Source organism: Pan paniscus, chromosome 12 (genome assembly GCF_029289425.2).
Source record: "Pan paniscus chromosome 12, NHGRI_mPanPan1-v2.0_pri, whole genome shotgun sequence".
Lineage (NCBI taxonomy): Eukaryota > Metazoa > Chordata > Mammalia > Primates > Hominidae > Pan > Pan paniscus.
The window spans coordinates 48,243,285-48,268,117 of NC_073261.2; the positions used below are offsets into that span (position 1 = coordinate 48,243,285).

General features: G+C 36.3%; 1 long non-coding RNA gene across 1 annotated transcript in view; it reads right to left on the minus strand.

Annotated features, from left to right (window-relative positions):
- LOC130541213 (uncharacterized) overlaps positions 1 to 20,399 on the minus strand; it is a 39,078-nt gene extending 18,679 nt beyond the window's left edge. The window contains exons 1-4 of the long non-coding RNA XR_008955257.1: positions 20,338 to 20,399; positions 15,491 to 15,640; positions 14,377 to 14,516; positions 2,006 to 2,217 (exon numbers count right to left, since the gene is read on the minus strand). This is a non-coding gene — a long non-coding RNA (uncharacterized LOC130541213). The remainder of the gene's footprint in view (positions 1 to 2,005; positions 2,218 to 14,376; positions 14,517 to 15,490; positions 15,641 to 20,337) is intronic.
- Positions 20,400 to 24,833: the final 4,434 nt, after the last annotated feature.

Consider the following 24,833-nt stretch of genomic DNA (forward strand, 5'->3'; position numbering starts at 1 on the left):
CAACTTCCTGGCAGGCAAGCAGGCTATTCAGAAGGCACAAGCTCCTTGGGTAGTTTACTAGAGGTGCCCGTTTGAGCTGGATGTGCATATGAGCACAGATGCTTTTGGTTGGGGTCTGTGGCAGCTCACAGAGCACTTGAGAATGCCAGTAGGCTTTTGAAACTATGGAAGAGAGCTGACCTCCACTATTCCTTGATAGAGAAACAGCTCTGTTTGGCACCCTTCAGGCTTGTGAGAGTGTGACAGGATGGGCTGCCATGATCATGTGGATGACTTATTCGATAGCAGGATGGGTGAGTTCATGGGTAATGACCCCCTGGCCTGGAATGGCACAGACATCCGCTTTGGCAAAGTGTGGCGCCTACGTGGAGTAGTGGAGCATGCTGAGTACAAGCCCCTTAGTAGCAGAGTTGCAAGAGATCTTAGGACCAGTAGTCCTAATGCAAGATAAGGTCATGGGGCCTGAGGCACCCCTAGACCCTGAGCCTTCACCATTTAAGGAAGGACATCCCCCCATTCCTGATGGGGCATGGTACACAGATGGGTCTAGCTGAGGTGCTACTGCTGCCTGTATCTCTGTTGCAGCCCAATCTAGTAGTGACACCATATGATTTGAAACCAGGTGTGGACAAAGTAGCCAATGGGCTGAACTTAGAGCCGTGTGGATGGTAATCACCCAGGAGGTGACACCTATGGCAATCTGTACCAATAGCTGGGCAGTCTACTGAGGCTTAGCCTTGTGGTTAACTACCTGGAAAATACAGAAGTGGCTAGTCGGCCACCAACACATTTGGGGCCAAGCCATGTGGCAAGACTTCTGGGAAATTGGACATCAGAAAGAGGCAACTGTTTATCATATGTCACGCCATATGCCTTTGGCCACCCCGGCAATGATGAGGCAGATGCCTTGGCCAAGGTTTGATGGTTAGAGTCAGTACCTAGACAAGATGTGGCCTTGTGGTTAGAGCAGAAACTGGGACATGAGGGGGGTATACTGATGCAACAGGTCAATAAGCATTGGGGTCTGTCCCTGCCCACACAAGACATTTGGAAGGCTTGTCAGAAATGCCTGGCATGTGCTCAGTCATACCCTAGATGGAGGCAGGTGCCCAGTGTTACACAACAAGTAACAATAAGGTGAGTGGCCTTGACCAGGTGGCAAGTATTGAGCCCCTGCCAAATGCAGGGGTGGCCAACCAACAGCACACCATCCAGGCCCTGCAACATTTATTCACCCTCTGGCTGTTGAGAATGATAGGGGGACACATTTCACTTGAAAACAGGTACAACAATAAGTATAATACATGGACAAAAAGTGGGGATTCTATGTGTTATACAACCTGCAAGCTGCAAGTAGGATTGAGTGATATAACGGGCTCTCGAAGAATGGGTTACACTTGCATGTCACATTCTGTCTTTGTGGGGCTGGAGTTCCAGGCTGGACCGGGTGCTCCAAACCTTGAATGAATGGCCACGGAAAGGTGGCCTGTCCCCAGTGGAGGCTTTGTTACACCTGGCTGCCACCCATATTTAGTTTCAGATACACACCAAGGATGGCTCCTCCAACTAGGTATGGGGATGAATGGTAACCTGTTGTTGCCTGCTCCAGTGCCCTTGCAGGTAGGGGAACAGAAAACCTGGCCGTGGCCATGGACCCTCCAAGCCCCCATTGCCAGTGGTTGGCCGTCGTAGCTGCCTGTGGGGAGGATCTACAGCATGACTTTCATGTCACTCCTTGGGTGTTCAGTGCATGGCCCCCATGGTTGACTGTTTATAGGGAATAGCCAGGGAAGGAACCCTCCTCTAGGGGACATATGTACTGTCTGTGTGGCTTATTATGATCTCCCCCATGACTTTGGCATAGATACAGGACTTAAAGGAACCATGGGAGCTGAGAAGGTGTGGTACCATTGCCCAGGGCAGAAGCCCTTAGAGGCTGCATTATCCAGGGATGAAAGGTTAGCCTGTATTTTGCCTGAGGGATGTAATTTATCTCCATTAGTACCTGTGTCTTCTCTGTCATTTCATCCATAAGTTAACATGCTCCAACTGCATTGTGGATTAGCCCCACACCTATGCTGTGGTGACCAAGGTTTCCAACTGTTAGATCTGTACCTCCCTTCTAGCAGCAGCTGCAGATGGCTTGCCTTAGCACATACATTCAGTGCCTGCAGAGAACTGGAGATGGCTGGAGACTTGGGGTTCCATGGCCAATGCCTGTAATGCAATGTGACAAGCTTTGGACAAAGGATGCCACAAGATCCATGCATGCCTGCCCCCTGGCTGGCCCACAGCATTTATGATGTGTGGGGCTAGCTAATTGGGAAACATGTGGTACCCCCAGCCCAGGCACCACAGTGCATAGAGCAACACTGGGGCAACACCACTGTGGGGCGGGTACCCATCGCGGCCTGTGTAAACATAACAGATGTCGCCACACTGAAGGTATGGTGGAACGAGTGGCCCCACCAAGGTCAGGCCCTGATAGAGTTTGTGCCCCCTGGGAGTTTATGGGTCTCTTGGGACAAAGGGTGGCTTACTTACTTACCAGTGGATTGAACTGGATGATGTACCTGAGGGTGGCCTTATGCACCTGCCACTGTCCTCCCCATGTTGCCCAGATGCCCACATAACTGGGAGGAGGTACAATGCTTTTAGTTTTTGTGAGTGTGATGAGCCCCTTGGTGATTCTACCCCTTGGCAATGACTATCCCTGGCGCAGGTGCCATAATAGTAGAAGCACAAGTTACTGCTCTTGCAGAGCATACCGCTCAGATTCTAAATTACACCTGAGTGGTCCTCCTCCTGTTAAAAGATGAGGTTGATCAGGTCAGAAAGGTTCTGTTGCAAAACTGAATGGACTTAGACATAATAATTGCTGCCCAAGAAGGCATCTGTGCCCTTTTAGGAACACAATGTTGTACCTTTATCCCTGACAATTGGCAGAATATAACAGCAGCCTTGCAAGGGGACTCATGGGAGATTAAGGTGGTCAAGAGCCTTACTGATGACTCCCTGCAGAGATGGTGGGAATCCTTAGGCTCTGGCCTATGCTAGGCCTTAATAGTCATAAGTTGCATAGCTTGGATCCTATTAGTGAGCTGTTGCTGTCTGTATTGTTGTTGTGGGTTATGGATTCAGGTCTTCGCCCTATTGGCTCGTGTCCCTGCCCAGAGGAAAACCTCAGCCTAGAGGTTGGAGTGTAAGGGAATGGCTGTGCTTTAGTCAGGAGTAGGCTGAAGCAGCCTTCTAATGCAGCATAACTCAGCAAGTTTGGAATGCAGGCATACAACCCCACACATTATGTAAGCGTGCTATGTGAGGCACATTAGATGATCACCCGTGTTAGCTCATATTTGGCTTGCAGCCATTATTGTCTGTAAAAGGTATAATTATCCTGATAACACCATATATACGGCTTGCTTGTACCCAGGGAGAGAGTAAATCCATGTCAAAACAGTCTATGATTCCTTGAGTGTTTTTCCAGCTACCTGCCACTTACCCACTCAGTTAGAACCTGGCACCCTCCATCCTGAGAACCTTCATTGTCTTCTCACTGACTGAACCCTGAAGACTATATTTAACCTTCAAGACCTTTCACCCTCAAGTCCATGTTTATATTTTCAGACTAATCTGCCCATTTCTTACCCATAAACAATTCATCTATGGAAAAATTTTCTTTTTATTATTTGAAACTCCAGATGCTTAATGCCCGTTCTCTTTTTAACAATAGCATGTTAATCTACTCATAGTCCCTTTATGTATTTTGATTTTTTTGTGTGGCAAAATATATATAACATGAAATTAGCATTGCAACCATTTTAAGTATACAATTCGGTGGTATTAAGTGCACTCAGAATCTTATACAACCACCACCACTATCTATTTATAAAATATTTTCATTATCCCAAACAGAAACTTCATAACCATTGAGCAAAACCCCCCAATCTCCAATCCCATGGCCCTTGGTAACCTCTCATCTACTTTCTGTCTTTACAAATTTGCCTGTTCTAGATATTTCATGAGTGGCATCATATGATATTTTTCTTTTCCTGCTTGGCTTATTTTACTTAGCATAATATTTCCAAGGATCATACATATTATAGGATGTTTCACTCCTTTTTAAGCCTAAATAACACATCATTTATATATACCACCTTATATTTATATATTCATCTGTTGATGAATACTTGGGTTATTTCAATTTTGTGGCTATTGTAAATAAAGCTGCTATGAACATCAGTGTCATAAATCTCTTTGAGAACCTACTTTAAATTATTTTAGATATATACTCAGAAGTGAATTGCTGTATCATGTGTTAATTTTTTTGTTGTTGTTTATTTTGAGGACTAGCACACTGTTTTCTGTAGTAGCTGCAACCATTTTACGTTCTCAACCACAGTGCAAAGTTTCCAGTTTCTCCATATCCTCATCAACACTGGCATACAAGTAACTGCGTGAGTTCCTGTTTTCAAATTCTTTGGGTATATACTAGAAGTGGAATTGTTTAGTCATATAGTAATTCTGTGTTTAGGTTTTTTAAGAAAAACCTCTAAACTATTCCACATAGGGGCTTCTCCATTTTATAGTAACACTAACACAATATCTTCATGGACTTGCCCAAACTTGTTATTTTCCTTTTATGTTTTTTTAAATTTTTTTAAGTTGTTGAAATGATGCAGGATTTTTCTCAGCCATTTTGCCAGCTTGAGACCTCCAGCTGGAGATTTCCAGCCAGCAATGCCCCTGCTTGGCCCACATTCTCCACAGGAGGTGCCCCAACCACTCAGCCACTGGGCCACACCTGGCTTGCACTCTGGCATGAATCCTGCAGCCACCATGATTATGAGCTCAGCCCCCAGATGAAGAGGGTGTGTGGGCAAGTGAGTGAAGGATCTGGCCAGCTGCTTCAAGTGCTAGCACAGGAGTGGGTTCCATGCAGGGCTTACAGCTTGACCAAGCATGTTGCGAGTGACTTCCATGGTGGACTCTAGCATCTAGACAAGGGGAACATGAAGGCACTCAAGCAGGGAAGCCCATGACCCAGAAGTCCCAGAGTGGGTGTTACAGTGTGAATAATAACTCTTTTAGTCCCACTGTCCACAGCCCAAGGCACAGTGGCAAGTTAACAACTCTGTCAGTCCTGTCACCCCACTCTGGCCTGAGGCACCTGGGTTGGCTCAGCCCCAGCACTGCTTTCCATGGAGTGGGGCAGCCCCCTTCTGCTGGTGGAGGGTGGAGGGCCACAGCGTTACTGCTTTCTTTGTACCTGTGTTCAGCACGGTCCCAAGTTCTTGTTCTGAGTCCAAGAAGAATGAGCTTATGCTGACAATCGAAGGGTGAGGAGAGAGGATAAAAGTTTCACTGAGTGATGAAACAGCTCTTAGTTAAGAGGGAATGTGGTCAGGTGGTTTCTCCCTCAGTGTGGTTGGGTCCAGGGCTTTTATGGGCTCAGAATGTGAGTGTGCTATGCTGATTGGTTTATAAGTATGCAAAAGAGGCTAAAAGAAAGCCATCATTCAAAGGTGCACATGACAGTGTAAAAAAACAATTAGGGAAGGATAGGTATATGTAAAATAGGTGAAGGGTGGGGAGCAATAAAAAAAAAAGTGCACCAAATTGGGATAGAGGTGCTCAGTCTGGTCTGTGGATTTACCCAAGACTTGTAGTTAGGCTTCAAACTGCCTTCAACTTGAAGGTTGGGTTTCACTGGGACCCATCCCTGTCTGCCTAGGATTTGTCTACCTCCTGCCTGTGTTGCTATCAATAACCATCTTAGGAGATGATGTGTGAGTGGTTTCTCATTGAGGTTTTAATTTGCATTTCTGTAATGACTAAAGATGTTGAAGATTTTCATGTTCTTATTAAGCATTTTCTTGTCTTGTATGGAAAAATGTCTATACAAGTCCTTTGCCTAATATTCATTGGGTTTTTTTGTCATTTTGTTCTTGATCTGTAAGAGTACTTCATTCAATATATTAAGCTCTCAAAAAATATAAAATATATAAATATTTTAAATCCTTAATAGGTTTTATTTTCACTTTCTTGATAATTTTATTTGATGCACAAAAGTTTTCAATTTTCATGAATCTTAATTCATCTATTTTCACTAATGTTGCTTGTTTTTTGGTGATATATCAACAAATCCGTTGTTTTATCCAGGGACGTAAAGTTTTATGCCTAGGTTTTCTTCTGAGGGTTTTATTGGTTTAGCTCATACATTTGTTGATTTTTGTAAAAGGTGTAAAGTGGGGTTCAACTTAAATCTTTTGCTTGTGGAAATCCAGTTATCTTGGTATTATTTGTTGAGGATAGTTCTCCTTCTCACTGGGAAACATAACTATCTTTTAAAAAAAAAAATCAATTGTCCGTATATGTGAGGGTTTATTTCAAGACTTTTAATTCTAATGAGTTAATATATTGTTTCTAATCTTTGTGCCAGTTTCACACTGCTTTGATTACTGTTGCTCTGTAAAAAGTTTTGAAGTTGAGAAATATGAATCCTCCTTTGTTTTCTTTTTCAAAATTGTTGTGGGTTTTTGAAGTTTTTTGCAGTTCCGTATGAATTCGGGGACAAGTTTTTCATTCAGGCCTAAATGGCTGTTAAATTTTTGATAGAGAGTGCATGAGGCCAGAGCTTACTTAGGGTGGTATTAACACAAAAATATTGTCTTCCTACCAATGAACATAAAATATCTTTCCATTTAATTGAGTGTTTTACTTTGTGCAATATTTCGTACTCGTCAGTGGTATCAGAATAACGTTGGACTCATGGAATGAGTTAGGTTGTGTTTTCTCTTCTATTTTGTGTAAGCGTTTCAGGAATATTAGTGTTACTTTAAAAATGTTTAATAAAGGTCACAGTAAAATCTTTTGATCCTGGACTTTATTGGGAGGTTTTCAATAACTGACTCAATCTCTTATTATAGATCTGTTGTTCTCTATTTATTCTGAGTCAGTTTGGACAATTTGTGTGCTTATAAGATAGTTTCTATTTCATCTAGATTATCCATTTTTTGATATACAATTATTCATAATATATTCTTATAATCCTTTTTATTTTATAAAGTCAATAACTGTACCCCACTTTCATTTCTGATTTTAGTTATTTTTGTCTTTTCTGATTTGTCAGTCTAGCTAAAGGCTTGTTAATTATTTAAAAAGTATTTTCAAAGAACCAACTTTGGTTTCTTTTATTGTATTTATGTTCTTTCTTTTTATACCCACTGTATTCTTATTTTTGTTTGTTTATTTGTTTTTTGGCCACTTTGGGGTATAATTTTCTGTTTGTTTCTGGTGGCTCAAGGTATAAAGTTTGGTGATTAATTTAAACTTTTTCTTCTTTTTTAATGTAATTATTTGTATTCATAAATTTTCCTCTGGGCACTGCCTTCTCTACATTTATTAAATTTTGGCATGTTGCATTTTTTGTTTTTATTCATCTTATTTTCTAATTCCCATCATTATTTCTTTTTTGACATATTAGTTGTTTTAGAGAGTTGTTCATTTCCATGTATTTGTTAATATTCAAGTTTTCCTTCTGTTATTGTTTTCCTCTTTCATTTTCTTATAGTCAGAAAAGATACTTGTAGGATTTCAGTCTTTTTATTAATAAGTTTATTGAGACTTGTTTGGTGTCTAACATATGATCTATTCTGGAAACATATGTTCTATCCTAGGGAATGTTTGTGTATTAAAATATCTTAAAGAACTTCAATCTCATAGAAGGGGAGTAGAAATGTGGTTGAAAGAAAATTGTGTGGGTAGTGGGATAGAAAGGGAGAGATGTTCGTCAAAGAATAAAAGTTTCCCGTGAGGAGGAATAAGCTTGAAGAGCATTGTGATTATATTTAATAATATACATTGTAAACTTGAAAACTTCTCAGATAGTAGACCTTAAATATTTTTAATACAAAACGTGATAAATATGTGAAGTGATCGATAGGTTAATTAGCTTGATTTAATCATTTCAGAGTGTATGTATATATCAAAACATCATAAATATGTACATTTTTCTTTGGCAATTACACTGCAATAAAGCTGAAAAATAGTCATATTGTCTTAATGAATTGGCATTATTTTCAGCATGTCTTTCTATGTGTTTTGCAACAGTTTTTGACTTAAAGTCTTTCATGTCTGATAACAGTAGAGTGACCTCAAACTCTTACTTTGTTACCATGTACATGGGATGTCTTTTCCTATCCATTCACTTGCAATCTATATATGTCTTTAGATTTGAAATGAGTCTTGTAGATAGGACACAGTGTAATCATATTTGTTTTTCATTTTTCATTTAGGCAGTTTCTCCCTTTTGATTAGAGTTCAAACCATTTGCATTTAGAATAATTACTGATAATGAAAGACAAAACTTCAATTTTGCTTTGCTTTCCATATGTCTTTTACCTTTTTGTCAACTATTTCCTCCTTCCCTCCATTATTGTCTTTCTTTTGTTTAGTTGATTTTGTGTAGAAACCATTTTAATTCTATTCTCATTTCCACACACACACACACACACACACACACACATTAAATGTAAATTGGCGGAATGGGTTAAAATCATTATATTTACATATATAATTATATATCATATATAACATATATATTACATACAAATTAGTATATATAAATCAGTATATATAAAAGTACATATAGAAAATAAAGTATATATTACAAAGTATATATTACCTATATAATAAAGTGTGTGTGTATGTATACACACACACATACTTTTTAAAGCAACTTTAGGTTTACAGAAAATTTCAGTGGAGAATACAGAGTTCCCTTATACCATCTCACTCCCAGCCAGTTTCCTCTATTAACATCTTGCATCACTGTGGTACTTTTTTTTAACCATTGATGCACCAATACTGATATGTTATTATTAACTAAAGTCTACAGTTCACATCCTCAAATGCGTGTCATCACACGAAGAGGTGTTCTGTGTATAGACTGGAAGGTAGTAAATGTGTGTGAAAGAAGTGAAAGTGAAAAAATAAAGAAGCCAACACATAATGCACACCCACTAAGCTCAGAATACTGGTAAAGATATTTTCTTATTGTCAGGAAATATCAAAATAGAAGTTGTAAGTAAGAGAGATATTTGTGCATGAAGACAAATCTTCAGTTAATCTTACATCTGGGGATGAAGAACTTTTGGCCTTTGTGGTACTTTTAAAGTTAAGAGTAGATTCTAATTATGTGAGGTCTCAAAGAGAACTCCATTTGGAGAGATTGCTATAATTTAATTACACCATATATTTCATAATGTATAGTTATCAACTAAAAGATATAAAATAATTATTATGTTTATGAATTGAAGTTCAAGAAAACAATATTAATTGTATTATTGAATTATAGTTTTTATCTTTATAGGCATACTTTACAGATACTGATATAGCCAAAAATATTTATGCACATTTACTCTTATAAAAGTTATTCTTGGTAAACAAATATATCATATCAAGGGTGTTAAAGTAAGATCACCAGGGAAAAAATTAAAGAGAGAGAGAGAAAGAAAGAAAGAAATTTATTGGCTTATAAAAGAAGGGATACTGGGAAAGTGAAACATACTTTGTGGCAGACAGATGTGGTTTTATGTATTATAGACTCCTATTTACTCATTTATAAGCTAAAATATCACTTTGTTGCCATTCTAGAAAGGCACCCTTGTGTTCTGGAGAGGAATGATAATTTTTCTCTTTTTCAATGTTTGCAATTCTTTATCAATTTTATTATGGAATTTTACAAGGGCTATGTTAAGTATTAGTGGCATCCATTGGCTGTTCTCACTTCCTTAGCAACTTGCCCCTTGAGTTCCTATTGTCCTAGTAGTAAGTTCTAGCACTTACAGAAATGTAGCTTTACTGCCTTTTCTTTGTACATTCAACACTAAACTGATCATGGCATTTTCTGTTTCCTCCATGGTCTCCAAACCAGGGTCCATGTTTTCTCTACCACTTCATTTTGATCCCAGACAATTTTATCTCCTGAACTCAGAAATTTTTTGCTGTTTTACCCAGAGCAGAGTTTTCTATTGTGGCTTTGCTCTTCTGGAGCCATTCCACTTCCATGAAAATAAATGTATATTAATCTGTCTTTTAATTTTCATACATTTCATTTGTCTGTTTGGTATTATTAACTGAAACTGCAGAAAGAAGTGCTGAGAAAGTTATATTTGGGATCAACAGCATTTCATTACAATCTGATTTTTCATCGTAACTTAAAAAGGGAAATTGAACAAGGTCTTTGAGCCTCAATAAATTGGCCTGCAAAGTGGGGATAATACAAGCTGTGATGATTAAAGATGATACTGTATTGTCTTTCTCTTATTTAGAAAGCTTCCCCTTACCTTCCTGGCAAGATTCTTCTCATTAGCTAGGTCCCAGTTGACTTCCCACTTTATTTGTAAAATATTTCTCTTTACTCGAAGCAGAATTAATTGCTGCTGCTTCTGTGCTCCCACAGCACCTATTCATAAGCACTTATCACATTTTTAGCCACATTCCAGATTGCCCTTAGCCAGCAACAATTTGTGAACATTTTTTTTAAGGCCAGCAATGGAACCAATTTATCTTTAAAAACTTAGAACTTTTCACTTTACCTATCATAGAAATAAAAAGACATTCACTGAATTTCGATTGAATTGTCTCCTCTGCAGAAAATCCAAATACTTGGTCATTTTATGTTCAGAAAGTCGTTTGCACCTCTTCAGATCAGAGATAAGGAGTAAAGTGACCTCAGTAATCAAGCCAATAGGCCACCCTGCCATGTCTGCTCTCTCAGTGCACACTTCCCAAGTTAACCAGAATATTAAGGCTAGTTTTTCAGGGAAGGTGCCCTCTATATTTGACAGTAGTAGAGACACATGGAGGGTATTTATACTTCTTCAATTTTGTATTTTGTACATTCTGAAGACAATTTATTTTCTTAATTCACTTCATTATTTCAGACAGTCAGGTTCTAATATAAATGATTATCAACAGCTATCTTTTTTTATTCATGTTCCATCTGTGTGCACAATTCATTCACAAAATAATCCTGAATACTTTTCAAGCAACAAACTATTTCTAAGAAAAGTCCCATTTCCATAAATGGACATACATTCATTTAAAAGACATTTCATTAATTGTACTTCTCAAAAGACAGTATTTTGCAGGCAGTGGCTTTAATTTTGGGGAACTGAATGTTTAGATCATGCAAAGAGCATAATGAGTGAGGTTGGGTGGCATGATATAATAAAAATGTTGAATGATATATGCTAGATTCATTCGCTTAGTGAAACCCTTTGTCTTGGAAGAAAATATGGGGTGAAGATGATAGAAAATTTTCGTTTTTGCAAAATAAGTGAAAATTAGCCAGGGTTTTTGAAAAATTGCTTTTGGGGTCTTAGTCAAAGTCTTTTAACATATGAAAACAACAAGGAGGAAAATATGTAAATTTAATGTGTATGTTCAGTTTTCCTGAAAAATTCAGTTTTGAAAAAGTCTACTAAAATATAACAACCAAAAGAGACTAGATCTTGTTCAAGGCAGATTGATGGCTGTTGCATTGCTTTTTGCTTGTGTCAGCTAACCCTGGCAAAAAGAATCCTTTTGCTATTGGGGTGAAACCTGTAAACTTGGATGTTTTCTTCCTTGCTCTAAAAATCTTGTTTATACCTTGTGTCTTTTTCCATTCATCACAGCTATATTTAAATGTGGGTAAAAGTTTGGAATGTTTGAATTTTATTATACCAAGGACATTTATGTTTAACCTGACTGTGTAATTAATAATTAATTGTAATTAACAAATATTCTTCTTTGTCCATGTATAGAAAATACTTGTTAATTTGAAAAACACACCTTTTTGATTTGACATTTCTCTGCTTTTAAATTAAAACAAAACATAAAAGAACTAATTTTCATAGAACATGTTAAAAACTAATACCACTAATTTTCATTTGTAGTTTACATAAATAATCTTTATACATTACATGCAAACTACTTGCCTATGTACATAAAAGCACTAGGCATTATTCTATATTCTATGTTGTATATATCATTATGCTGATATATGAAATATGTACATAAGATCTACAGTATACTACATGCAGGGGCATGGGCTTCAAAATTGTATGATTAGATAATGTAAAAATATTCAAACAGCTACAATGTAAGCTTGATTTAAAAAGCTCTGTCATTTATGTTGCGTTTACTATATATTTAAGTTGGACTGTTATATTTAATAAATTAGAAGCATTTTCCTTTTATTGATAAGTAGTTATGTGTGTGTGTATGTGTGTGTGTTTGTGTGTGTTTTGTTTTGGAGATTTAGTCTGACTGTGTGGCCCAGGCTGGAGTGAAGTGGTACGATCTCCACTCACTGCAACCTCTGCCTCCCAGGTTTGAGTGATTCTCCTGCCTCAGCCTCCCAAGTAGCTAGGATTATAGGTGCGTGCCATCATGCCTGGCTAATTTTTGTATTTTTAGTAGAGACAGGGTTTCACCTTGTTAGCCAGGATGGTCTTGATCTCGTGACCTCGTGATCTGCCTGCCTTAGCCTCCGAAAGTGCTGGGATTACAGGCATGAGCCACCGCACCCGGACGAGTTCTCTTTTTCTCATCATTACCAGCATTTGATATCTTTTGTCTTTTTGATAATAGCCATTCTAAGCAGGGTGTGGTGATATCTCATTTTGATTTTCATTTCCCTGATGATCAGTGCTGTTGAGCATTTTGTATATATATGGGCTAACAAAAGGCATGATTAGGGCTAACAAAGGGATTATTATATACTATATATATAGCAATACGTATTGTATACACTATATATATACACACACACTGTATATATGTATATAGTGTGTGTGTGTGTGTGTGTATGAATCTCTTTTTTAGCCCTAATTCCAAAGGACAGTTACACTTTGTTGCCTAGTACAATTGATGATGACTTCAAGTTATTTATCTATACTAGCTCTGCCAAATTGAGGCTTAATGTTCTCCTGACTTCATGGCTAATTTGATTGTTATGATAAATCAATAGGTACATGAAAATCCAAAATCCAAAGCTTAAAGCACCATCAGTGCTCTTTGCATCAAGACTCTTTTTTTTTTTTTTTTTTTTTTTTTTGATATAGGGTCATGCTCTGTCCCCCATGCGGGCCATGCTGGAGTGCAGTGGTGCAATCATGGCTCACTGCAGCCTCGACCTCCAGGCTTAAGTGATCCTCTTACCTCAGCCTCTCTCGAGGAGATGGGACTACAGGTATGCGCCACCATGCCCAGCTAATTTTTGTATTTTTTGTAGAGATGGGGTTTCACCATGTTGGCCAGGGTGATCTTGAATTCCTGGGCACAAGCGATCCACCCACATCGACCTCCCAAACTGCTGGGATTACAGGCATAAGACACCACAGCTGGTTGAGGACTCTTTCCAAATGATTCATTGTAGATATCACACTTTTGGAGACACACTTCTCCACTTCAAGCATCTCCCACATGTGATCTGTTGTCTTGCATATAAACAGAAAGAGATATGCTAGACAGAGAAACTGTAGTATGGTGACCTCAAAAAATATATACTATAGATCTAGGTGGATAGATATACATATAGATATAGATAAATAAAAGGCACCTCAGATTTGGAGTTATAAAAACTGTAAGACTGGGATCAGCGAAACGTAATGTAGGGTATCAGAAGAGGCAACCCTTTACCACTCTTTAGCATGTTAGACTTGATTTTTCACATGTAAGACAGAATTTAGCAATATCAGTTTTCAATCGTAAATTCAATTTTAATTATAGTGGTTAAGTAAGGAAATTTACCCCCAGATTCGAATAGAAGTTTGTCTCCTAATCTCTTCGTTTTTATTGTTGCAAGATTAATTTAAAATAATCAATAAAATCCCTATTTATTGATGTGCCATACATGTTAGGCACTGTTTCAAAAAAGTTTTACATAGTATTTGATTTGTTCTTCACAATGCCTAATGTAGTGGATATTTACTTATCTGCTTTTTTTGTTTGTTTGTTTGTTTTGTTTTGTTTGAGACAGAGTCTCGCTCTGTCGCCCTGGCTAGAGATCTCGCTCTCCGGCGATCTCGGCTCACCGCAAGCTCCGCCTGCCGGGTTCATGCCTTTCTCCTGCCTCAGCCTCCCGAGTAGCTGGGACTACAGGTGCCCACCACCACGCCCCGCTATTTTTTTTTTTTTTTTTTTTGTATTTTTAGTAGAGACAGGGTTTCACCGTGTTAGACAGGATGGTCTCTGCCTCCTGACCTCGTGATCCGCCCACCTTGGCCTCCCAAAGTGCTGGGATTACAGGTGTGAGCCACTGCACCCAGCCATTTATCTGCATTTTTAAAAAAGACAAACCCAGTATTAGAAAAATAAACTTACCTACGATCTTACAAATGATAATTGCGAAGAATTAAAACCGAACATTGTTCAACTTCATGTATGTGATCCCTGTACTCTTAGGAGTCCTTTATTTTGTTGTATGCTTTTATATTCTCTTTTCTGAGACTTCTGTGGTTGTTCTAGTGAAAAACAAATTGATAGGGTGTGTCATGAACTTCTGATTAGATGTCCTCTTGAATCTGAAGAAAATTTGCTAAAGTAAACTTCTGAGATTCTAAATTTTTATTTATTCAACTTATCTGCTAGAAAGATGAGTAATGACCAGTCTTTTGCATTTTATTGATTAAACCACATATATAAATAGATTGACAGATAAAATCCAAATATTAGTGATGAATATAAAAACCAAATTACAGTCCATTATTTAACCAAGAAGTGAAACTTTGAAGACAAATAAGTATATAACGGTAAGTGATAACATTTGAAATTTTAAAAAAAGGTGTCCCTTAAAACAAATATAAATGAGGAAACTTCTTAAGTGTGAAAAACCAGTGTAAGGAAAGCTTTCTATGGCTAGGAGCTATAAATAATAAAAGCAAAATGTAGTAACTAATGCAAAAATTGTACAAAAGGATTATATTTTAAAAAGATAATATTTTAGTAACTATATATAATAATTTTGAAATTCAATATTTCACTAATGTTTATTTTTAACATATTGTATCATGGACTTAGCAGTTTAGGTAGAAAGCTCTGTGAAAGTAAAAGTTATCCAGAGGCTATAAAAGAGCTTTCAAAATTCAGGGACATTTTCATAAGCCACCTCAAATTCATAAAGCAAACTGTCAATGGGATTGAACAGCAATATTTACCTACTCAGAAATATTTTCTTTCTAAATGTAAAGAGTAGTGAACATTTCATTCAGTACAACTACTTGCTTGAAATTGTTGTAATTACGATTTCTGTAACACAGCATTAAAACATAGATTTAAGAAATCAGTATTTGCAGGTGCCAGACTCCAAGAAGCATTTTCTTGGAATACTGAATACATTAAAGTCACAAAATTGACAGCCTGGATAACTTTTATAACTAGAATGTCAGCATCCTTTTGCATTTTTAAAACATGTGAGGGATGGAATTCATTTTCTTACTTAGATTCCAGCTGTGGGAGGCCCATGGGAGCTTCTGAATTCTCTGCTCCTCAGAAATATGCTGAGTTCCATCACTGGAAGAATTAGAAGTTCCAGCTTTCCTGAGGGTGTCCTATTTATAGCAGAAGCAAAAGGCTTTGTCTTTTGTTTCTTTGTAATTTGAAAAAAAAATAGTACTTTAAGTATATTATATTGTAATCTCCAAAAGGATTCCAGATTTACTTGTAGAATGACCAACACACCCATACGTAGCTATTGCAAAGTGTCCTTTAAAATACTGATAACTACAGCACGATGAAAACACAATCCTACCAAGAAATTCAAACTGATAGTCAACCTACAAAAAGTGTGTGAGGGGCTGTGGAGGTAATAGGCTATTAATAATGCTAATGGAGTTATATTATGTGAAATTGTTTTCACCTCAAGCCCAATTTACACCTTGATATATAAAATAGATCCCACATAGGAAAGAAAGCCCCTCCTGCACTATAGGTACCTCAGTTTAGAAACTGCATTGAGATAATGGGACAGCTATCCTGTGCTGCACTGGATGTTTCTTTTAGAGGTGAAGTCCAATCATCCCATTCACCCTCAACCCTTAAACTTTATAAACTACTCAAATACAGCAACTTCCAGAGAAGAAAAATGAAGAAAGAAGGAGACTGGAAGAATGAGTAAGTTTCATATGTCACATTTTTCTATGGGATGGTTTCACCATAAGTAAATTGTTCTATGCAGAAGCAACTACAGCAAAAGTTCTCCTCCTTGTCATTTATGGTGGAATCTTTACCTTTTATTTTTACACTAGTATAGTGTATTATAGAGCCAAGTTTTAAACTTAGAAGGAACAGTTTAGTGCAGTAGTCTTGTATTGAAAAACTTTCTGAGAAGTTAAAAAATTAGGCTAAGAACCATGCCCATCAACCTGACCCCCAACTTAAATTTGAAGCAAGAATTCTGTCATCATCTAGTGGACAATAAACCTTAAATTTTAGAAAATATAGATTGGGAGGATATTTATGTATACATAATTTTTTGTAATAAAATTTTTTAATTAAAAAATTTAAATTTAAATTTAAAAAATTAAATGGAATTTAAATTTAAAAAATTTATGTTCTCATATTCCTTCAGTGCTGGTTTAAACATTGTTAGACTGCTTTCATATGTCTTAAACTTCAGGCCAACTCTTTGTGCACTTTCTCTTTACTTAACCATGGCTTAATTGGGTATAGGTAGAGAGCTTACTTATAGTCCACTGCCACAAAATAAATTTTGCCACTTCGTTAATTTAATGTCAAATGTGATGAAAATGAAGCAGTAGAAACCAAAATATATTTATTAAGTCATTTTCAATTGACAAACAATAGTTGTGTATATTTATGGGGTATAAAATTTTGACCTATGTATTCATTGTCCAAAGAGTTAATAAAGCTAATTAACATATTCCTCACCTCATCAACCTATTATTTTTTTGTGTGGTGAAGGCATTGAAAACTATTCTTTTGTAATTTTGAAATATACAATACTTTATTGTTAAATTTGGTTATGATGCAGTGCAAAGGATCACCCTTTGTCCTCCAGCTTAACTGAAACTTTATTAAAAGGAAATCTTTAGAGAAATAAAATTTGACAGAGTTTAATTGAGCAAAGTATGATTTGTGAATCGAGCAGACCAGAACCAGTGGAGGCTCAAAGCCACTCTGTACTGCCGTGTGGTCCAAGAGGATTTATGGACAGAAAGAGGAAAGAGACGTACAGTAAATACAAGTGAGTTAGAGAAACAGCCGGAATGGTTACAGCATGGCATTTGCTTTATTTAAATATGGTTTGAACAGCTGGCTGCTTTTGATTGGCTGAAACTTGGTAATAGGTACAAGAGTAAGTTACAATCTGTTTATATATCCAATTAGGCTACAGTTCACTATGTACAGAGAAACTTTAGGTCAAATTTAAAATACCTACGGAAGCAACTTTAGGCTAAATGTAATTTAACACCTTTGATCAGCATTCCCCCTTTTCCCATCTCTCTGCCTCCCTTTCAGCCTCTGGTGGTCACCTTTCTACTCTTCGTTTCCATGAAATGGACTTTTCCATTTGGTTTTGTCCAGAAGTCTGTGGTGTCAATATTATAGTTCAATTTTGGTGCTAATATAGGATTAAAGCAAATAATCTTACAAACAGTTTGGCACATAGAAAAACTTTGTAATATATTGGCTTTGGTTATTAATACTACTTGTCACAGTGTGGAAGTATTTGACACTTGGTGGGATCACACTTGATGGTAGGTATGAGCATATTTAAATTCTGATGAACTCAAGTAATCTAAGTCAGCCTCTTCAAATCTCTTCCAACGCTAATTCTCATTCACTATCTATTATGTTGTCTGGTTTATTTTCTTCATAGAACATATTACCATCTGGTAATATGTTTTACCATCTGGCAATATATATTTTCTGGTTGAACAGTAAAAAAATTAAGTATAGGTAATAATAAATGCATCCTTACAATGTATCAGTCCTTGCACATTACTCATTTAAGTCTCATTCTCATCCTACAAATAAAGGCAGGAAAATTTGTATATTTTAGAGGTTATTGTGGTATATTCATATGTTAAGTAATCACTTTAAGATCACATGATTATCAGATGAAAAGGTAAGAATTTAAATCCAAGTTTTTCTTATATGGTAGCTCTCACTATGTTATTCTGCTTTCAATAATATATTTAACATTTTATGTTATTCTACTAGTTATATTTTAATTTATTACTTTAGTCCTACTATTGCAATTTTCTGACATTTTCCCACACAAAAAAGAAAAAAAGATAACAAGTTTATGATCTTATGTAAAGCCAGTATTTATTTTCAATCTTTCATGAAAAAAATACGCTTTTCCTTTTTTGCAAGATGATTGAAATACCCAAGATAGATCTTTCTTATGAAAAAGAGTTGACATTAAACTATTAGAGCAATAAAGCAGAATAACCAGAGAGACTTTAACACTGTGAAAAGCAGCTGCAAAATTGTTTTGCTATAACTGGAGTCTCAAAGGGCTCTGAGTGATAGTTACAACACAAAATAACTGAAACATGGGAAGAAACAAACTATAAACTATTAGAAATGCAAATTATTTTTATTGCAAAAGTAATATATATTTACTGAGGAAAATTTAAATAACCTTATCCAAAATAGAACAAGAAGAAAAATCTAAAACTCACATGTAATCTCACCAATTAAGAGATGGTGATTGTAAATATTTGGCTATAACATTTCAAAATCTTTCTATATTTACATTTATACAAATGGGTTTATATTATACATAATTTTTAGCGTTTTTTCACTTAACAATAGGCTGCAAAGATCTATTCATCACGATCACTTAGTTATCTGTGTTATTATACTATTAACTGTGTTTTCATTGTTGAACTCAGGAGAGCTTTTTAGTTGTGTTACTAATTTAAATATGCATGTGAATCAACATTCTTGCAGGTGAAAACATGAGCAGACTCTTGTCACTCCTGTATGATAAATTCCTAAATGTGAAGTTACTTTACCAAAAGGGACAAACACACACACATATATACATAAATAATACTCATTTGTATTCATTCATTCATTCAATTTGTGCATCCATAGGTTGCTAGTAAACATGGTGATTTTCACCCATATGAATGTGGGTAACAGTTTCAACATCTCTACCATTATTAACTACTCAGACGTCTAAATTATATGTATTAACTAATTATTTTAAAATGCGTCCAGCTTTTCTCATGTGATTAGTTTTTTCGTAGGGTATTTTTCTTTCCTCATAATTTTTACATGCTCTCAATTCATTGAGGATTTAATTTTTTTCTCTACAATATGGTTCAGATAAACATTTCTGCATCAACCTTTATCATTTAAAGTTGAAGGGTAAATAATAATAGTTACTAAATAGGGTACAACAGGATGGTTTGCAATCAGAAAATCATTAATAAAATATAATATATTGAACATCAAAGGAATTATATGAATGATAATCTCAGGTGATATTAAGTTTCTTTTTAGAAATTATCTTCAACTCCATCTGTCTTCTCTTCCAATTTTGCTGTTAATAAAATAACTATTCCAATCCCTCAATCTGAGCTCTAGATGCCTTCTCTTTTTACTTTCTCATGAACTTTGCTCATTCATTTTATTTCTACTCTCCTATCCTGTGATTACAATTTATCCATATCTATCGACATTAGTATTATATTCACATCAAGTTCTAGGAAAGGCAAAGCTAATCTACAGTGAAGAAAAATACGCACACTGGTTGCAGGATTTTGGGAGAGGTTTGGTCTATAAATCGACTCAAAAATGACATGAGGGAACTAGTAGTACAGCTAAAATCCCATGGGTGATCTTTCAGGCCTGACCACAGGCAATCACAAAGGCTTGGCCTGGCAGGCCTCATGGAGCAAAGCTATATACCTCACATCGAATTTAGCATACAGCGAATGCATTGCAGCAAAAACTCAGACCCATATGGTCAGCTGTGCCCTGACAAATATCTGCATTCTTATCCCACGTGCCTTCATTTGGAGGTCCCGTTGTCTGAGGCCTTCCTCAGGCACCTCTGCAAACACTTCCTTATGGGGGTAGAAGAGGGGAGGGGGATCTTGAGGACCCTTCTCTCCACTCTGACTTAGTACTCCACATATTTTTATTCCTAGCTCTTCTGTCTAGCCCTCTCCAGACCCCAGGTACAAAAAACTGCAGAAGACTTTTAGAAAATACACTGCAACTAATGCGATGGAAATAAACTGCCACAAAACACACACACACACACAGAAACTGAGATGCTGCTAACACTAACGGGAAACACACAGGGAAGGCATGGTCCGCTCCCCTTCTCCTCCAGCTTCCCAGTTTCCCTTCTGGTCTCTCTTGGAAGAATGTGAGCAGTTGGTGATGTTGAAGTGTGATTTGCAAAGTTCCAAGCCCATCGTTGCCAAACAGAGTGGAAAGTAGAGGGATTGGAGCTGAAAGACAATTATTTAATAAAGGGCATTCAACTATTACCATAACACCTATCACCTCAAGTCTCAATGTCCTCATCTTAAATGCATATGTGTATATACATATATGTATGTGTGTGTGTATAATGATTAATATATACACATATTTATATGTGTCCAAATACACAGATGTAAATACACATGTATGCCCTATATCAGGTCAATAAGATTATTTGATACTAAATGTGGAGAAAAAAATACTCAGGTCACTCTAACCAAGAGAAGAATGTGATTTCTAATATTTATAATAGAATATTGCTATTGGAATCACTGCAGTTTTTGCTTTTACATAATTAAATTTTGTTTTAGGTTTTAATTTTTTTAACAAAGGAATTATTTCAAATTTGTATTGTATTTGTACTATAAAAGAATGGTAACCATAAGATATAAATTGACAATGAAACATATGAATTATGGTCTGATCACACATAATATTCAAATTTGCAACTATCTAGGAAAATCTTGAAGTTTATTATTGTAAAGATATGTTTTGAGCTATGCATTTCTCTTTATTTTATGGAAAATAAGGACCATTCAAATAGTATGTAGGAAGCATTGGTAATCAATCCAGTGGGTGCCGCCCAGAATGCTTCTGAAAATTTGCTGATTTCTGTGTGTGTGTGTGTGTGTGTGTGTGTGTGTGTTAATCTAATGCCTATAACAGTATCTGGAATACTAGGTTCACAATGAATATTTCTTAAATGCATACATGAGAAATATTGTATACATACATTTGTATATTAAAAGTGCAATGCAACAATTTAAAGACTAAAAGAAAAAAATAGAAGTGCATTGCAGAACCTTTTCTTTAGGGTCTAAAAGGAATTTGGACCCTTTGGTGGACTTAATCTCGAGCCTTACATCTTTCAGCAGATAGCCTATTAGGGCCATTTATCATGCTTGATATGTGCACTTTATTTTGCTTACTTTGTTGTAATAGATTACATTTATTGTCATTTGTGGGGTATTTGTACTCCTTTAATAAAATACATGAGTTTTTCAGGGTAATTGTTTCATCTGGTAGTCTTCTTTTTGTCTCATTTATAGCTTTCCTTTTTCTTAACTTGCTCCTTTTTAGTCGCTTCAAGCAATTTTTCTCATGCCTAAATTCAAGGCAAGTGTGATAGAAATTATGTAGCTCCTTATACTGTCAAAGGAGTTTAATATAGCTTAACTGTGTATAGAAGTTAGGACTAGCCATTATTCCATGTAATAATTCAGAAACTGAAGGGAAGAAAATTATGTGATTTTAACTTTTTTAACAAATGTGAAAGAGTTCAGTTTTAAAATTTCACGGTAGTGAATTTTGTATTTGTTACATGCATAGAGGGAAGACATCTATATTTATAACTAAATCATTCAGATAGAAAAAGAATCCCACTGACTGTATATTCTTACAATTGTGTCTTCCTTTCTGCCTATTTCCTCTTCAAGTTTGGCTCCAGGAACCAAAGTGACTTGTTCTTGTTGCAGCTTGGGTTTGATGACTTTGGTTAGTACCACTACCTTCCCCTTCCCTCCTTATCTCCCTTCATTTTGGAAATAAATTTCTGCATATGTTGAGGGAAAAAAGTGCATTGCAGCAAATAGAAACAATAAATATCCTTCCGATTTCTAAGGCTGAAAGACTTCTACATCTGCTAACGTTAAGTGAGCAGTGACTAAATGCCAGTCATTGGGCAAAGTACCTATGTACATTTTTCATTAAACTTGTGAAGATCACATGAGCAGGTGGTACAGAGACAGCATTCAAATGTAGATATATTTGCCTCCAAAGATATAGTTCTTTATCATTTATTCTACAATACTTCAGCAATTTGTCACCTTAGCACACGCTAAACTTGGAACTATGGTATTTAGTCACTAATTTATATGAAGGAATTTTGTTTTTAATTTTGGCACCTTATAATAACGTATGCTGAGCATAAAAGTAGTAAGTGGTTGAGATCCCAAATAGATACATATTAGAGGTCAACAGTGCAGAACATTTCTTCCATAACCCTTCAAAACTATGGCCTTTTGAAAAGTGATATTTTAAAAGACCTAATTCTGGCATGATAGAACATTCATTATGGAAAAGGCATACTCTTGTTTGTTGGTTTCAAATCAAATTACCTATCTAAAACCAAATACAGATATCAGTCAGGATACTAAAGTAGGGAAAAATGAAAATTATCTAAAAGACAGGCTTCTTCACTCTGGAAAGCAATTTGGAGATTTCTGAAAGAACTTAAAACAGAGCTACCATTAGACCCAGTAATCCCATTACTGGATATATATCCAAAAGAAAACAAATCATTCTATCAAAAAGATGTATGCACTCACATGTTCATCGCAGCACGACTCAAAACAGCAAAAACAAGGAACCATCCTGATGTCCATCAGTGGTGGACTGGATAGAGAAAATGTGGTACATATATGCCATGGAATATTATACAGCCATAAAAAATGAAATGATGTCCTTTGCAGCAGCATGGATGCAACTAGAGGCCATGATCCTAAGCAAATTAATGTAGGAACAGAAAACCAAATATCACATCTTCTCACTTGTAAGTGAAAGCTAAACATTGGGTACTTATGGACATAAATATGGTGACAATCGAAACTGGGGACTACTGGGGGGAAGTGAAGGGAGAAACAGTTGAAAAACTATTGGGTATATGCTCAGAACCTTGGTTTTGGGATTTTTCATATTCCAAACCTCAGCATCACACAATATACCCAGGTAACGAAAATACACATGTATCTCCTGAATCTAAAATAAAAGTTGAAAAAAAGATAGGCTTCTAAATAGCATTTTGCATATATTACAGTGTGATAAATGATATAACACAAGATTCTTTTGCTACACAGGACAGGAAATCTTCATTTTATGCTTCCTTCTTAACACAATGTAGTGAATTCACTAGGCCAAACACCAAACTCTTGCATCGAGCAGGCCAGAACAATGGATTTGTGGTTGTTGTGAAGAACCCTGACTAAAATTCTATTTTTATTCCACTTTAAAACATACAGGTATCTGACGCACTACCTCAGGAAGTACCGGGAAAAATATTATTTTTCGTGGCTTGCTTGCTACTTTCTCTCTCTCTCTCCCTCTCTCTCTCTCTCTCTCTATCTTTCTCTCTCATTGCCTGCTGTCTCTATCTCAACATATTTGTACATGTGCTCACACAAACACATACATACACACCTCAACTTTCTCGTGTATTGCAATTATGTATAGCATATAGTCTTACTCAGCTCAGGCTGCCATAACAAATCTCCATAGATCAGGTGTCTTAAGCAAGAGGAATTTATTTTCTCACAGCTCTGGAGGCTAGAAGTTCAAGATCAAGGTGCTGGCATGGTTGGTTTCTGGTGAGGTCTTGCTTCCTTCCTTGTACACAGATGCCTTCTCACTGTGTCCTCACATGCAGAAAGAGAGAAAGGGGAGAAAGAGGGTGAAAGAGAGAGAGAGAAAGAGAGTGAGAGAGAGCAAGCATTCTGGTATCTTTTTTTTGTAAGGGTACTAATACCATCATTAAAACCATACCTTCATGAGCTCATCTAAACCTAATTAACTCCCAATCGCCCCTCCAAATATGACCACATTGGCAAACAGGGCTCGAGCATGAATTTTAAGGGAGCACAATTCAGTCCATACCACATTTGATGCTCTATTTAAAATTGTTTATAAAAACAACTAATGTAACCTTCATTATACCTTTTATTTATCATTTTCCAATTCAAGTTAATCTTCCACAATTTTTTAACCTCCATTTAATAGAATTGAATTCATCTATGTCCTGTCCAGAATATCTAGCAGATACTTCACCTGGACTTCACTTAGAGTATACATTTTCAACATTACATATACTTTTAAAACATATATCTTATCTTTTTCTGTTTAGATATTCAATAGACAACAAGAGATGTTACCTAATTCTCTCATAAATCGCCAACTCTGGCTTTTTCTAATTTTATATATTCAGGGGAAATGTTGAAGAATCAGAATTAATTCCCAGAGGCATTTTCAAGTGTATAACATAGGTGAAATATCACAAAAAAAAAACAGAAGTTACTTTGTGAAGACTTTATGATTACTGCCTATGCGCCTCCTTCTTTATTTATCACTCTCCTCGAAGAATAGCTGAAATTAAAACAGTTAGTTTTATCACTACTTTTTGTATTATCTCATTTACTTTATTTTAATACATAATGGCCATTATTTTAGTCTTGGTTTTGAACTTTAAATTTTATGCAGAAAGTTAGATATTCTTTTTTATCATTGAGTTTCATAGAGTAATGAGTTGTATGTTATGC